The sequence below is a fragment of the Balaenoptera borealis genome, assembly GCF_965194805.1.
Source record: "Balaenoptera borealis genome assembly, chromosome: 2".
NCBI classification, from domain to species: domain Eukaryota; kingdom Metazoa; phylum Chordata; class Mammalia; order Artiodactyla; family Balaenopteridae; genus Balaenoptera; species Balaenoptera borealis.
In genome coordinates, this window is record NC_138867.1 from 7,862,368 (window position 1) to 7,878,032 (window position 15,665).

The following is a 15,665-nucleotide window of genomic DNA, read 5'->3' on the forward strand; positions in this document are numbered from 1 at the left end:
TCTTAGATTTACCCAGTTCGTCCCAGAGAAATGGGGATTTGACTCTAGTAAATTTTTACTGGTTATGTGGACAGATAAATACCACTCAAGTTTTCCTTGACTAATGAAAATACCCCTTAAGAAAGTCACTCCCTTCATTCTAACTCTGCTCATCAAACAACCTTGTAATTTACATTTTGTTCTCCTGTATGAACATACACATCACAAGAGGCTGTTCTCAGAAAATTAATAATACCAACAGCTCTAACCCTGTTGTGAATGATTAGATTGTCACTCTGTTTTTCTCTCCATTTTGAAATGTTTTTAGTTGAGATACTGCCTCCATGCTTGATCAACTGGAGTTGAGCTAACTTTTTCCCGTAGAGACCCACATAAAGTACCTGCACTGAGCAGCTCTGTCTGAAGTGGGCAGGACGGTTTCTTCTTCAGCATCGCTCTGTCTGCATTGCCTCTCTCTGCACTAATGTGATCTTCACAGTGTTCTGTCAACACGGATCTAGAATCCATGTTCTTCTGTTAAGGGAATGGTCTCTCAACAGGGCCTTTTAGCAGTATAAACATCTCCCAATACAGAACCATTTCTAGGTGGTGATAAATGAGGGAAATTAGTATAGAAGCAGACAGCTGACAGAGACCAAAGTGTCTGGGTTTGGCTTTAAAACAACATAGTGTTAAGACACAGGTAGAGTGTTTTTCTCTGTCCTGCTTCTGTTACCCCTTTAAGAATGGGGGCAGTGACTCCCTCCTCTCCCCCCAGAGCTGTCACTTAGGGAGTCATGGCAGTCCTGACTTGTCAGTTTTGGAAATTCTCCAAAAGCCTTTCCACGCATTGCCTGTTACTGCTGCACACAGTAGGTCCCCCTTGGGAACTCACAGGCATTTCAGGTTTGAAGGAATGGGGCTCAGTCTCTACATGCACCACAAGGAACTAACTGAATACCAAGACCCTGGATCCAGCTTTTTGGACCCAGAAATCTTGGTTTCTGAACCAACGCTCTCACCGACCACTGCTGTCTCTGGCCTTAGATTTCCCAGCCTGAAATGCAAATCACATTAGTGCAAATTTACCAGCTCCATTTGAACTTAGCCTCAGAGAGCTGAGCAACACCACTAATAGTGAACTACGTACTTCCTTACCAGTTTCCTCTCCCATCCTAAGTATGGGGGAAGCTCTGGAGATCAGGCCTTCCTCGTGTGTCAGATAAGACTTTTCCTTCTCCACCCCATGTCCTTCAGTGCTTGTTAAGATCCCACCACCTTTATTCTCTCTAGTCTTCTCCCTTTATTCACTCTGACTACATTTCCCTTGTATTGGGGATGAATCTCTCCCCCACTCCAGTCCCTGTTTAAGATTTCTTCATTCCCTCATGAAGAGAAACACTCTTGAAGATACCCAATCCAGTAGGAAGAGACATTAAGTAGTATTTTTGCAGAAGATTTTAAGACTTTAATGGTATCATGAAGGTGTTCTCTGGCTTTTGTAGTTCATCTATGTTGCCAAGACATAATATTAAAAGATCATACATTCTCCAATACATCATACTTGACAAGTGAGCTCTTTCTGAATATATATGATTCTCAACATTTGTTCCATTTACAGAAAAAAAATTTTTTCCTAAGGCTAGATGAAGTAAATGGTCAAAACCAAAACACCAGAAAAGAATTACTGTAATGAACCAATTTTCTAAGATTTGTAAGGTAAAACTGGAATCTCAGTATGACAAACTGTCTAATTCTAAGAATGCAGTATTGATTTCAATCAAGATAACTATTTGAAGGCCAAAGTGGAAAGTACACACAGAATGACACCTGGAAAATCTTTTATTTTATTAAATGACACAATAGGATGTCTTACCCACCCCTCACAGAGATCTTGGAGAATTCCCCATATACAGTAAGTTACAGTTAAATGAAACTATGTGAAACACATGGTAAAGCCAAATTCAGTGACTACCTTGTTTAGAACACTCACCTCTGGACCCTCCCCAAAAATGGCACAAGCACGAGAAACTTCCCAGGAAATACCATCCAGCACTCCTGCTGCACAATCTCTCCACCTGTTCTCTTTTGGACACTAATCCTGAATCACTAGTCCCCCAAATAGGTTGTGTTTGAGTATCTTTTTAGTTTAATTTCACATTGTTAAGCCTAAGAACACAAATGTTGCATATCTGTAAGTAATCATCTGAATCAGGTTTTGTTTTATGTCTTTGGAGTCTGACAGTTAAGGCCTTCTCTGGTGTAGAAAATTCCGTGATTCTCTTTTTGGACAGAAGAGTCCATAATCAACCTAGGGATGTGCTATGTTCAAAGAGAGACAAGTGTCGACCTGAGACAGACAGAAGAATTTATTTGATGGAATAAAGAATACAGCTTCTGCCAGAAGCTCCTGATAATTTTTGTTCTTCAGCCTCCGTTCTTGACAATTAATTAATCCACTAATGAATATATACTGAGCCCCATTATTAAATATCTATTACATTTATACTTGTGTTAAAGGCTCCAAACAGAAATTAGATTGATGAGATATGCATAATGATGATTGCAGAATAGTCTTAGAGAGGATGCAGTAATGGCCACCTCTGTTTATTGTTTTCCTTCCATGTGCTAGGCACTATTCTAGGGGCTTCACACAAATTATCTGAAATTGTCCTTGGGGTGGTATTACTAGCCATCTTCTAAAAACAAGGAAGGCAGGACTTCCCTGGTGGCGCAGTGCTTAAGAATACGCTTGCCAATGCAGAGGACACGGGTTTGAGCCCTGGTCCGGGAAGATCCCACATGCTGCGGAGCAACTAAGCCCATGTGCCACAACTACTGAGCCTGCACTCTAGAGCCCACGGTCTACAACTACTGAGCACCTGTGCCACAACTACTGAGCCCGTGTGTCACAACTACTGAGCCCACAAGCCTAGAGCCCATGCTCCACAACAAGAAAAGCCACCACAATGAGAAGCCCACACAATGAGAAGCCCACACACCACAACGAAGAGTAGTCCCCGCTCACACAACTAGAGAAAAGCCCACGTGCAGCAATGAAGAGCCAACGCAGCCAAAAATAAATAAAAATTAAAAAAAAACATAAAAATAAAAAAATTAAATTAAATTAAAACAAGGAAGGCAAGGCTCAGAATAAATTTACCAAAATCTTCACATACATAATACATGAAAAAGAAAGCATCACAATCATATTATCATGATGATATAACCAACAGATAATTGGTGGGGGTTTCTTATGCAAGTGGGATTATCAGAGGATGAGATATGTATCTGATAAGTTGGAATGAAAATACGATGGATTTGAATTGAATAGTTCAAGTTTTTTCAGGCTAAGATGGAATAGTTTTAATCTTGGGACCTGAAAATTAGAGAACATTTATCTAGCCATGGTCTTGGTATTGAAAATAGGTTACTTAATATCTATAAGCTAATTTCTTTTTCCACTGAACTGGATAGAAATGGCCAATTTTAACATCTGTGATTATGCTGTTTTCTTTATGTTTTATGACATTTCCAATTTTTGAAGCTAATGATGAAAAGCAACTAAGATGTCAATGATAGAAAACAACCATGGACAGAGCACATTGTATGTTATTTGTCAAAAGTATAAGAGTGGGTGAGGCTGTTATCTTCACTTTCCTCACCTGTAGAAAAAGGAACAGCTAATATACATGATGTGAAAATGAATGAGATAATATATGTAAAGCACTCAGTATCTTTGAGGCACATGTAAAGATAGAATTAGTAGATATTACCTTTGGAAGGGGAAATTAATTTTTGTCTAATTGCCATCAATTTCAGCTTTCGAAATAAAAGTTCTTGGGTAGTATCTCAATGCATTTTCCTGGTGAGATCTACCTCTCAAATAAATCCACCAGTTTTCAAAAGATCAGTCATATTATGTAGTCAGCTTTTCATCTTGCTCAAATTTCAGCACATTTGAAGATCTCTAATATCAGTTTCCCAGCACCATTTATTGAAGAGCTTGTCTTTCCTCCATCTAGAGAAAATGCTAATCCAAAAAGATACATGCAGCTCAATATCAAAAAACTAAACAACCCAGTCCAAAAATGGGCAGAAGACTTAAACAGACATTTCTCCAAAGAAGATATACAGATTGCCAGCAAACACATGAAAGGATGCTCAACATCACTAATCATTAGAGAAATGCAAATCAAAACTACAATGAGGTATCACCTCACACCGGTCAGAATGGCCATCATCAAAAAATCTACGAACAGTAAATGCTGGAGAGGGTGTGAAGAAGAGGGAACCCTCTTGCACTTGTTGGTGGGAATGTAAAGTGATACAACCACTGTGGAGAACAGCATAGAGGTTCCTTTAAAAACTAAAAATAAAACTACCATATGACCCAGCAATCCCACTACTGGGCATATACCCTGAGAAAAACATAATTCAAAAAGAGTCATGTACCACAATGTTCATTGCAGCTCTATTTACAATAGCCAGGACATGGAAGCAACCTAAGTGTCCATCGACAGATGAATGGATAAAGAAGATGTGATACATATATACAATGGAATATTACTCAGCCATAAAAAGAAATGAAATTGAGTTATTTGTAGTGAGGTGGATGGACCTAGAGTCTGTCATACAGAGTGAAGTTAGTCAGAAAAAGAAAAACAAATACCATATGCTAACACATATATATGGAATCTAAAAAAAAAAAAAAAGTGGTTCTGAAGAACCTAGGGGCAGGACAGGAATAAAGACGCAGATGTAGAGAATGGACTTGAGGACACGAGGAGGGGGAAGGGTAAGCTGGAACGAAGTGAGAGAGTGGCATGGACATATATACACTACCAAATGTAAAATAGATAGCTAGTGGGAAGCAGCCGTATAGCACAGGGAGATCAGCTCAGTGCTTTGTGACCGCTTAGAGGGGTGGGATAGGGAGGGTGGGAGGGAGACGCAAGAGGGAAGAGATATGGGGATATATGTATATGTATAGCTGATTGATTCACTTTGTTATAAAGCAGAAACTAACACACCATTGTAAAGCAATTATACTCCAATAAAGCTGTTAAAAAAAAAAAGATACATGCATCCCAATGTTCATAGCAGCACTATTTATAATAGCCAAGACATGGATGCAACCTAAGTGTCCATCCACGGATGAATGGATAAAGAAGATGTGGTATATATACACAATGGAATATTACTCAGTTATAAAAAAAGAATGAAATAATGCCATTTGCAATATGGATGGACCTAGAGATTATCATAGTAAGTGCAGTAAGTCAGACAGAGAAAGACAATTTTCATATGATATCACTTATATGTGGAATCTAAAAGAATAATGCAAGTGAATATATTTACAAAACAGAAGTAGATTCACAGGCATAGAAGACAAACTTATGTTACCAAAGGGGATAATGGGGGGAAGAAAGATAAATTAGGAGTTTGGGATTAACATATATACACTACTATATACAAAATAGATAAATGACAAGGACCTACTGTATAGCACAGGGAAGAATACTCAATATTTTGTAATAACCTATCATGGAAAAATATCTGAAAAAATATATATATATACACACACATGTATAACTGAGTCACTTTGCTGTATACTTGAAACTAACACAACACTGTAAATTAACTATACTTCAATAAAAATAAAGATCACAGAAAGTCAAAAAAAAATCTCTAGGGATGTCCAGGGTTATAAACTAGTGCTGGTACTGAAAAGTTTTGCTTTTGGTGGTGTTTATCATCAATGAATTTAATATTATTCACCATTAGGAGTTCTTGGCAAATGATATATCATACACACAGTTAAAACATGAAAAAGAACGAGGCCTTTAAAGAGTTCTAAGGACCCAAACAAAACTTAGACCTAACTTTAAATTCTGACTCCCTCAGGGATCTTTTCAGATTGGAAATAATTATCTTCCCTTCAGGAAAAAATGGAATGAAATCTCTGCATTCTGGTATCTCTTTCTACTTCTACCTGGAAGATGAAACTGAAGGAAACTGTAATCAAAATGTTGGATCTCAGTTAACAGTTCTAGGACAGGAAGCTTGATCTGACCCAGACGGAGACAATTCTCAGTGAAATCTCTTTCTCATTTTGTTGGCACAAGGTCCCATTTGAACAAAGTTAAATTCAGAGAGTAACTGGCTTTTCAGGTATGCTTTTCGCGGGGGTGGGGGGACAAAGTCTAGCTTGATGTCATGATGGTGAAAATGTGTAAGACTATATTTTTGTAAAACCTTTTACAAACAACTTTTCAATGATAGCTTTAATAAACAAATCTTAAATCATGCAGAGTTCTTTAACTATTGTATTGGAATATTTTGTTGCTTTGAAAAAACTTTAACACTCATTGGAATATTCTGTACCAATTCCAGTGAAAGCAAGGAGTTCTTCTTTTTCAGTCGTCATCTCTATCCTACCAAGGAAACAGAATCTTCTTAATAAATAAGGCCAGTAACAGCAATACCATGACACTCTCAACTGCAAACTTTCATATACCAGATGAATGGGGAGCTATTCTGGCTGTTCGCTTTCTTCCACAAAGAATCTAAAATTTTAAGAATTGAGAAAAGAAAATTCATAGAGAAGGAAAGGAAATATTACAATTTATAGGATTGAAAAATGTGTACTAATTCTATTCCCATAGACTATTTTGGATTTTTTTGAGATCCTAAGGATTTAGCCACCAACTCGCACCATCCCAGAATCTTATCACAGGTAGATATGAGGCTTATGCTTTGAAGCCAAGCAGAACCAAGTCACAAATTGTGGTCAGAAGGATGCCTGGAAGAATATTGTTGACTCCTAGTTTAGGTCCACAGTCAAGCTCTTAAAAAAAAAAATCCTAGCTGCTCACTGTTTACTGGAAACCAGCAGGTTGGGTCCCCTGGTCTGAATACACCAGCTGTAGGTCACCTATTCTCTTTGCACCTAATTTCTATTTTTATAAAATGAGACTAGTCTCAAAGATGCTTTGTAGTTCTACAGCATCAAAGTGGAAAAATGTGCATGACAACAGTGAACTATTCAACACATACTTATTAAACATCTACTACAGAAAAAGCTGGACAATCTAAAAATGAACAAAACATAGTCTCTTTTTATTTATTTATTTATTTTTTGGTTGCATTGGGTCTTCATTGCTGTGTGCAGGCTTTGTCTAGTTGCGGTGAGAGGGAGCTACTATTCATTGTGGTGCACGGGCTTCTCATTGTGGTGCCTTCTCTTGTTGTGGAGCATGGGCTCTAGGTGTGCAGGCTTCAATAGTTGTGGCGCATGGGCTTAGTTGCTCTGTGGCATGTGGGATCTTCCTGGACCAGGGCTCGAACCCGTGTCCCCTGCACCACCAGGGAAGTCCTAGTTTCTGACTTCTAAAATTTATAGATAGTAGTCTCTGTTGAAAATTATCATTTGAGAACTTAATTATTTTTCTCAACTACTATTCTTAGGATAAATTACTGGTTTCACCTCATTGTACAGAGTTGGAATAAATTACTGCCTCAGCTTGCTTTCCATATATTTTACATTAACAAGTGTCATTTAAGAGAATTTTTAATGCAAAATACCAGGTAACATAACCAGGTGAAACATTAAAATTTAGTTATTGGAAATTTAACATTTATTGCGTCCCTCCACTGGTGGGGGACTACTAAATAACCAAAGGGAATTTCCATCTAGGAGACCACATGCTGGAGTAGGCAAATAAGGAAGATAAGATTACAAACCAATAAATAAAAATACCTGCATGATATGACTTTACAAGGGCAATCTGCTCTATGATGGAAGGTGAAGACCTCGATTATACAAATCAAACATACAACTAAGAGAAGAACATGGGATCTTAGAAGAGGATCCACAGTATGTTCTGGATATTTTTGCAAGAACGCATGTTCTCTCCTTTCCCTTCCTACATGGACTGTTCTAGAAATGCCAGAGTTTGTGCTCTTGGGTGGAGCTACAGTCTTTGTCCAGGTGATAAACTCTGTTCCCTATGCTACCATAAATGTGTGCTGCCCTACTGCCCAAGTGGGGTTTGGAAAGCAATTGGAGAAAGGGAACAGATGTGAAATGTTTAAGTTGTAAATTACCACAAAGTATGATTCTATTTCTTAAAAAACAAAACTGGTAATACAAAATTATATTTGTTCTTTGAGAAAAACATCTAGGTATTGTATTGGTTGTCAGTGACTTAACAAGATGGGAATACAGTGAGATTCCTTCCAATGCCAAGATATTTATGGTTTTCACGTGAATGATATTCATTCAACACTTTGTGAACACAATTGTTTATAAACTGACACTTGTAAAAGTGATTTGTTCTATGTCATGCCTTTTGTTTTCTGTCTGTATCTGTCCAATTCTTCTGAAATACTGAGAAATAAGAATTTGTCCACCTCAAAAGGAGAATATTTATCTTACATCCTCTAAGGCCTCCAAATCAGAATAAGCTCCAACCAAGTATATAAAATTTTTCTGGATGGTTAAGTATTTGAAAATATTAGCAGAAATTATGAATTGTACTGATTTCACCAGATGTTGCTCCAATATATACAGTATTTTAAAAATAATTTTAAGGTCAATAGGAGCCTCTATACTGTGCTTCAGTACACAGCTTTCTCTATTCAGGCAAAACTTGCAAATCAGCTTGCATGTTGCTTTCTTGGCATTCCTTGCAGGCCTCAGCCTTAGAGCCCTGTAGAGAGCAGGCAACCAGTGAACCATGTTGAAATAAACGCTTCATCTTCCCAATGCTGGTGAAAAGAAAATATACTTCAGTTTTTATCTCATTAAACAAAGTAATTTGGAAATTGATAAGATCAAAATAAAAAGGTTAAAAATAAGGACAAATAATCAGAAGAGTGAAAGGAACAGTTAAATGCAATCTGGAAACCATCCAGTTTTTTTTTGCCCAGTGCTTTTTATAGACTGTTGTTTGTTCCAATGAAAGTCATCACTGAATTGTCTGGTAGAAATAATCTAAGTCTATCTTTTTAAATAAACTTTTGATTTAAAAATAGGTTAGGAGAAATGTCTATTTAGGTCTTCTGCCCATTTTTGGATTTGTTTGTTTGTTTGTTTTTGGTATTGAGCTGCATGAGCTGCTTGTATATTTTGGAGATTAATCCTTTGTCAGTTGCTTCATTTGCAAATATTTTCTCCCACTCTGAGGGTTGTCTTTTCATCTTGTTTATGGTTTCCTTTACTGTGTAAAAACTTTTAAGTTTCAGTAAGTCCCATTTGTTTATTTTTATTTTTATTTCCATTTCTCTAGGAGGGGGGTCAAAAAGGATCTTGCTGTGATTTATGTCATAGTGTGTTCTGCCTATGTTTTCCTCTAAGAGTTTGATAGTGTCTGGCCTTACATTTAGGTCTTTAATCCATTTTGAGTTTATTTTTGTGTATGGTGTTAGGAAGTGTTCTAATTTCATTGTTTTACATGTAGCTGTCCAGTTTTCCCAGCACCACTTACTGAAGACGCTGTCTTTTCTCCATTGTATATTCTTGCCTCCTGTATCAAAGATAAGGTGACTATATGTGTGTGGGTTTATCTCTGGGCTCTCTATCCTGTTCCATTGATCTATATTTCTATTTTTGTGCCAGTACCATACTGTCTTGATTAATGTAGCTTTGTAGTATAATCTGAGGTCAGGGAGCCTGATTCCTCCAGCTCCGTTTTTCTTTCTCAAGATGCAAATCAAAACTACAAGGAGGTATCACCTCACACCGGTCAGAATGTCCATCTTCAAAAAATTTACAAACAATAAATACTGGAGAGGGTGTGGAGAAAAGGGAAGCCTCTTGCACTGTTGGTGGGAATGTAAATTGATACAGCCACTATGGAGAACAGTATGGAGGTTCCTTAAAAAACTGAAAATAAAACTAGCATATGACCCAGCAATCCCACTACTGGGCATATACCCTGAGAAAACCATAATTCAAAAAGAGACATGTACCACAATGTTCATTTCAGTGCTATTTACAAGAGCCAGGACATGGAAGCAACCTAAATGTCCATTGACAGATGAATGGATAAAGAAGATGTGGCACATATATACAATGGAATATTACTCAGCCATAAAAAGAAACAAAACTTAGTTATTTGTAGTGAGGTGGATGGACCTAGAGTCTGTCATACAGAGTGAAGTAAGTCAGAAAGAGAAAAACAAATAGTGCATGCTAGCACATATATATGGAATCTAAAAAAAAAAAAGGTTCTGATGAAATTAGGGGCAGGACAGGAATAAAGATGCAGACATAGAGAATGGACTTGAGGGCATGGGGAGGGGGAAGGGTAAACTGGGACAAAGTGAGAGAGTAGCATAGACATATGTATACTACTAAATGTAAAATAGATATCTAGTGGGAAGCAGCTGCATAGCACAGGGAGATCAGCTCAGTGCTTTGTGACCACCTAGAGGGGTGGGATAGGGAGGGTGGGAGGGAGACGCAAGAGGGAGGGGATATGGGGATATATATATATATACATATAGCTGATTCACTTTGTTTTACAGCAGAAACTAACATACCATTGTAAAGCAATTATACTCCAATAAAGATGTTAAAAAAAAAAACAATTCTTGGAAGTTTATCAATTAGAAACACAATTTCTTGTATTGCCTTTCTCTCCTAATTGCCTCTGTAATTGCCCTTTCCTATTATTTTTTACCCTTGTAATACAATACCCTCTTAACTGGTGTCTCTAACTTTTGTGTCTCCTTTCCCCAGTCCTTATTCCACATAGCAAATAAAAAATTATGTTTGTGAAGCACACACAAAAAATAAATAAATAAAAGAAAAGAAAAGAAAAATAGATTAGGATTTACAGAACATTTGTGAAGGTAGTACAGAGAGTCCCCATATGTCCTACACCTAGTTTCTCCTATTATAAACATTTTATATTAGTAATGTAAAGTTATTACAATTAATCAACCAATACTGATATGTTTTCTATTAACAAAGGCCATACTTTATTTGAATTTCCTTGGCTTTTACCTGATGCCTTTTGGTAACAATCCAAGGATTGTTAGTCCAGGAATCCACAATACATGTATCTGTCATGTCCCTTAAGACTCCACTTGGCTGTGACAATGTCCCAGTCATTTTCATCACATCATATCTAGGGTATATTTATCACCATGACTTACCACTGTTGACGTTAATCTTGATCATCTGCCTGAGATAGTGTTTGTAGGGTTTTTCTAGTGCTGAGTTACTCCCTCCTATTTCTATGTTGTACTTTTTGAGAAGTCACTATACACAACCCACAACTAAGGAGTGGGGAGTTATACTCTACCTCCTTGAGGTTGAAGAAACTACATGAATTATTTGAGCTTCTTCTGAAAGGAAATTTATCTGTTCTTCAATTTTATTTTCTTACACAGTCATTAGTTTACATTGATATGGACTCATGACTGTCTGGTTTACACTGGGTTACAATACAATACTTATTAATTTTGTTGTTAAAATTCTCCAGCCTTAGCCATCAGGAGCTCTTTTAGTTTCCTGTATCTCTTTGATGGACTCTCATCACTGGGCTTTTTCAAACACTTACTTTCTGGCACTATGAGATGCTCTAGGATTATCTAGGATTTTTCCATGTCCCAGTCCTAGAATTAGCAATTTTTTTCAAGTATCCTTGGTTCTTTTCATTGCAGAATGGTATTAGAAAACAAGACCTGGCTGATAAGTGTGCTTGTTGCTACTGGGGTGTCATTGCTTCTGGACCCTCTCAACTAACAGAGCAAGGAAATATATGTGTTTATACTAACCTGTCTATATGCACATATCTGTAAATATCTCTGTATGTATGTATGTATGTGTACATATATTCATACTGATTTTTACCACATGGATCATTCATGCCTTCCCCCTTTGCTTGTCTATAACCTTCTATTCCAATAAGCAGAAATCTGGTTCCCACCACCTGCTATCCATTTATTTAATTATTCAATGCCAGTTGTTCAATTCCCGTCCACATATATAATGGCTTCACAATTTTTAACCTGCAGGGAACAACTTAATCAGCTATAGCATAGCACTTATGTACAGTTTCCTTTGCTTTTTCTGCATCAATTGATAAAGTCATAAGATTTTTATTTTTTATATATGATAAATTACACTGACTGATTTTTGAACCATGAGCCAACCTTGCATACTTGGAAAAAAAAATGTCACTTGGGTCATGATATATAATACTTTCTATATATTGTCAGGTAAAATGTGTTAATATGTTTTGAGAATCATTTTGTTTACTTTCATGAGAGATATTGTTCTGCAGTTTTCTCATGATGTCTTTATCTGATTTTATTGTTAGAGTAATGCTGGACTTGGATAGTAGGTTAGGAAGTATTCTTTTGCTTCTAATTTTTGGAATAAATTATACAAACTTGGTATTATTTTGCCTATGTCAAAGGCAGAAGTGTTTATCTAAGGAAATTTCCTGGAAAACTTTGATGGGATACATTAGATTTGTTTCCATTACAGCAGATTCTTTCAGAGTGAATAAAGGTTACTATCAGTTCTCATGATTTTCTGAAAGGATTTGAGATTACTAAAAGAATAAAATCAACATAAAGCAACTTCACATTATATTATAGACTTGAAGAATATGCTTGTTTCAGGGAAAATTTACTGAGATTAGTCTAATCAACATTCTGTAGTCTGGTGCAGGAAGAAGGAAGAATGAGATTTCTGCTTAGCTAATAAGTTAGACTACTTCATACCTGAGAAGCAGCAACGAGCATAGATGGAGGTTTCTTCTTTACTCAAAACGGTGTAGACTTTCACCCTGATTTACCAAGTATGGTCTCATTTTTCCTATTGTCCAATCAACTTGTCCAGTTTGGCATTCGTCCTGGATTTTTCATTTTTAAAGAAGTATTGTTAATGGTTGTATGAAAATAAACTCAGATGTTTGAGCCAGACTTCCACATTGTACATCCAGCTTCTCCTTTGTTTGTCATCTAACCCCATAAATAAACCTATATGTTTTACATGACACTAGATTTTTTTAAATAAACAAATCCTCTAGGTTTTGCTTGTTTTTGTTAAAACCCGGTTGGAAATATTTAATCAAATATTAAATAAATGTTGGATCAAAAGACATCAACTTTGAAAGCTTTGAGTGAGTTCCAGATAGGGAAAATGAAGTTTACATGCAGAAAGCATTTATCCTATGAAAACATGGAAGAGACTACAACATACATAGATTTATAATTGCACTGTGGAATACTTCACCTTGTTGGAAGAGTCTTTTGGTGGAGTTCCCATTTTTAATTTGATATGTTAATTCTAAGTACTGCAACAGAATATTAAAATACCTGTGGACTTTCACCATTTAGACTTGACAAAACTTTCAAAAAATCATAAACACAAGGAATAATACTCTGGAAAACTGAAGGTGCTATTTGTACATGGGAAATATTCACACATTCACTTTAAATATTTTTGTGTTGAGAATACGCTCTATTGAACAGATTTTGCTCTTAGGTTAGCGGGTACTATGGCACTTAGAGAAGTAATATTTTCTCTATTACAACTATTATGATCTATGGAAAAGAGTCAAAGTTGTTAGCAATTTCAAATTTGCTAATCATAAGATGCAATTTTGAAAATTAAGACTAATATAACCATATTAATAAAATACACTCTCATAATTATGCACTTTTGGTGTGAACCAAAAAATATTATATATTTGAATATGAATTGTGGTGGTGGTAGAAGCATTAACAGACTAGATGGGGCAGGGGGGGGCGGCGGGTAGGTACTGCTGTTGGAAGCTGAGAAAAGAAACTATGGCTGCCCTCTTGTATGCACCATATTTTGAGTCTGAAAAGAGGAAGCCAAAGCTGGGAGGGGCTCGGTGAGGGGCTCCTCCAGCAGCCAGGCAGCATGGTGGCCTTGGAGATGCGTGTGTGCGAGACGGATGGTTGCAGCAGCGAGGCCAAGCTCCAGTGTCCCACCTGCATCAAGCTGGGCACGCAGGACTCGTACTTCCGCTCGCAGGAATGTTTTCAAGGAAGTTGGGCTACTCACAAGTTACTACATATGAAAGCAAAAGATGAAAAGGCCAAGCAAGAAGTGTCTTCCTGGACTGTGGAAGGGGATATCAACACAGACCCATGGGCACGTTATTGATATACTAGTAAACTCAGACCACATTATCCACTGATGTCAACAAGGCCAGTGCCAAGTCATAGTCAAAGACCAGATTATGCTGATCACCCTTTAGGAATGTCTGAATCTGAGCAGGCTCTTAAAGGTACTTCTCAAGTTAAGTTACTCTCATCTGAAGATATAGAAGGGGTGCTACTGCTAGAGAAGCCTATGTGGACATTGATGCTGGGGTGATTAAACCAGGTGTAACTACTGAAGAAATAGATCATGCTGTACACTTAGCATGCATTGCGAGAAATTGCTATCCTTCTCCCCTGAATTATTATAATTTCCCAAAGTCTTGTTGTACTTCAGTGAATGAAGTGATCTGCCATGGAATTCCAGACAGATGACCCTTGAAAGAAGGTGATATTGTTAACGTGGACATCACTCTTTATCACAATGGTTATCATGGGGACCTGAATGAGATGTTTTTTGTTGGAGACGTGGATGAGGGAGCACGGAAACTGGTTCAGACCACGTGTGAGTGCCTGATGCAAGCCATTGATGCAGTGAAACTTGGTGTTCGATACAGAGAATTGGGAAACGTTATCCAGAAGCATGACCAAGCAAATGAATTTTCAGTTGTTCAAAGCTATTGTGGGCATGGAATCCACAAGCTTTTTCATACAGCCCTCAATGCACCTCACTAGGCCAAAAATAAAGCAGTTGGAGTGATGAAGGCCGGCCACATATTTACAATTGAGCCAATGATTTGTGAAGGTGGAAGGCAGGATGAAACCTGGCTGGATGGCTGGACAGCAGTGATGAGAGATGATGGGAAGCTGTCTGCCCAGTTTGAGCACACCCTGCTGGTCACGGACACCAGCTGTGAAATCCTAGCCCCGCGACTCGATAGCTCGTGGCCTCATTTCATGTCCCAATTTTAATTTCTCCTGAGATGGTGCATCTCGGTGATAACTTCTGGCTGTACTCTGCATTTTACTGAGAGTGCAGAATGGAAGAGGAAATTTTTTAATTACTTGTTTTGTTTTGATTATAGATAAGGAAGGACTACAGCATTTGATGTGTGTCCTCAAGAACTTGTCTTGGGTCTGAAAAAGCCAAGAAGAATAAAGGAAGCATTTCTCCATTCCTCTCAACGCTCCCTTCTCCCCACAAAAAAAATCTCTGCACCCCCGTTTTCTTATTTTCCCTTTGAGCAATTTTACTTAAACCTGCTTCTAAGTTGATTTTATCACTGCCACAGCCAGGCTATTAGAGCCAGCTACTTTCCAGGTGAATGTTGGAGACAAGAATCCTTGAAACTTTAGCAACATACATTGCTCCCGATTTTTTTATTATATTTGTATGGAACTATATATGTATACATTTTAAATTCCATATATGTAATTACTGAACATTATATGACCTGGAGTTTGTGTTGATTCTGCTCTGACAATGTCAAAAGCTGTCATAAATGGACTTGTCGTTTGCAGTGATTTAATCCCCATCTGGAAATTGGCCTCCCTTCCCCTTGTTAATTATTTACCTTTATAATTGTGTGTAA

The 15,665-nt window shown here is 37.4% G+C and overlaps 1 pseudogene across 1 annotated transcript; it reads left to right on the top strand.

Moving 5' to 3' along the window:
- The first annotated feature begins 4,923 nt into the window (after nucleotides 1–4,923).
- LOC309623148 (methionine aminopeptidase 1 pseudogene) lies at nucleotides 4,924–15,456 on the top strand (annotated as a pseudogene). Its single transcript has one exon. The product of its transcript is annotated as a methionine aminopeptidase 1 pseudogene (transcript).
- The last annotated feature ends 209 nt before the right edge of the window (nucleotides 15,457–15,665 follow it).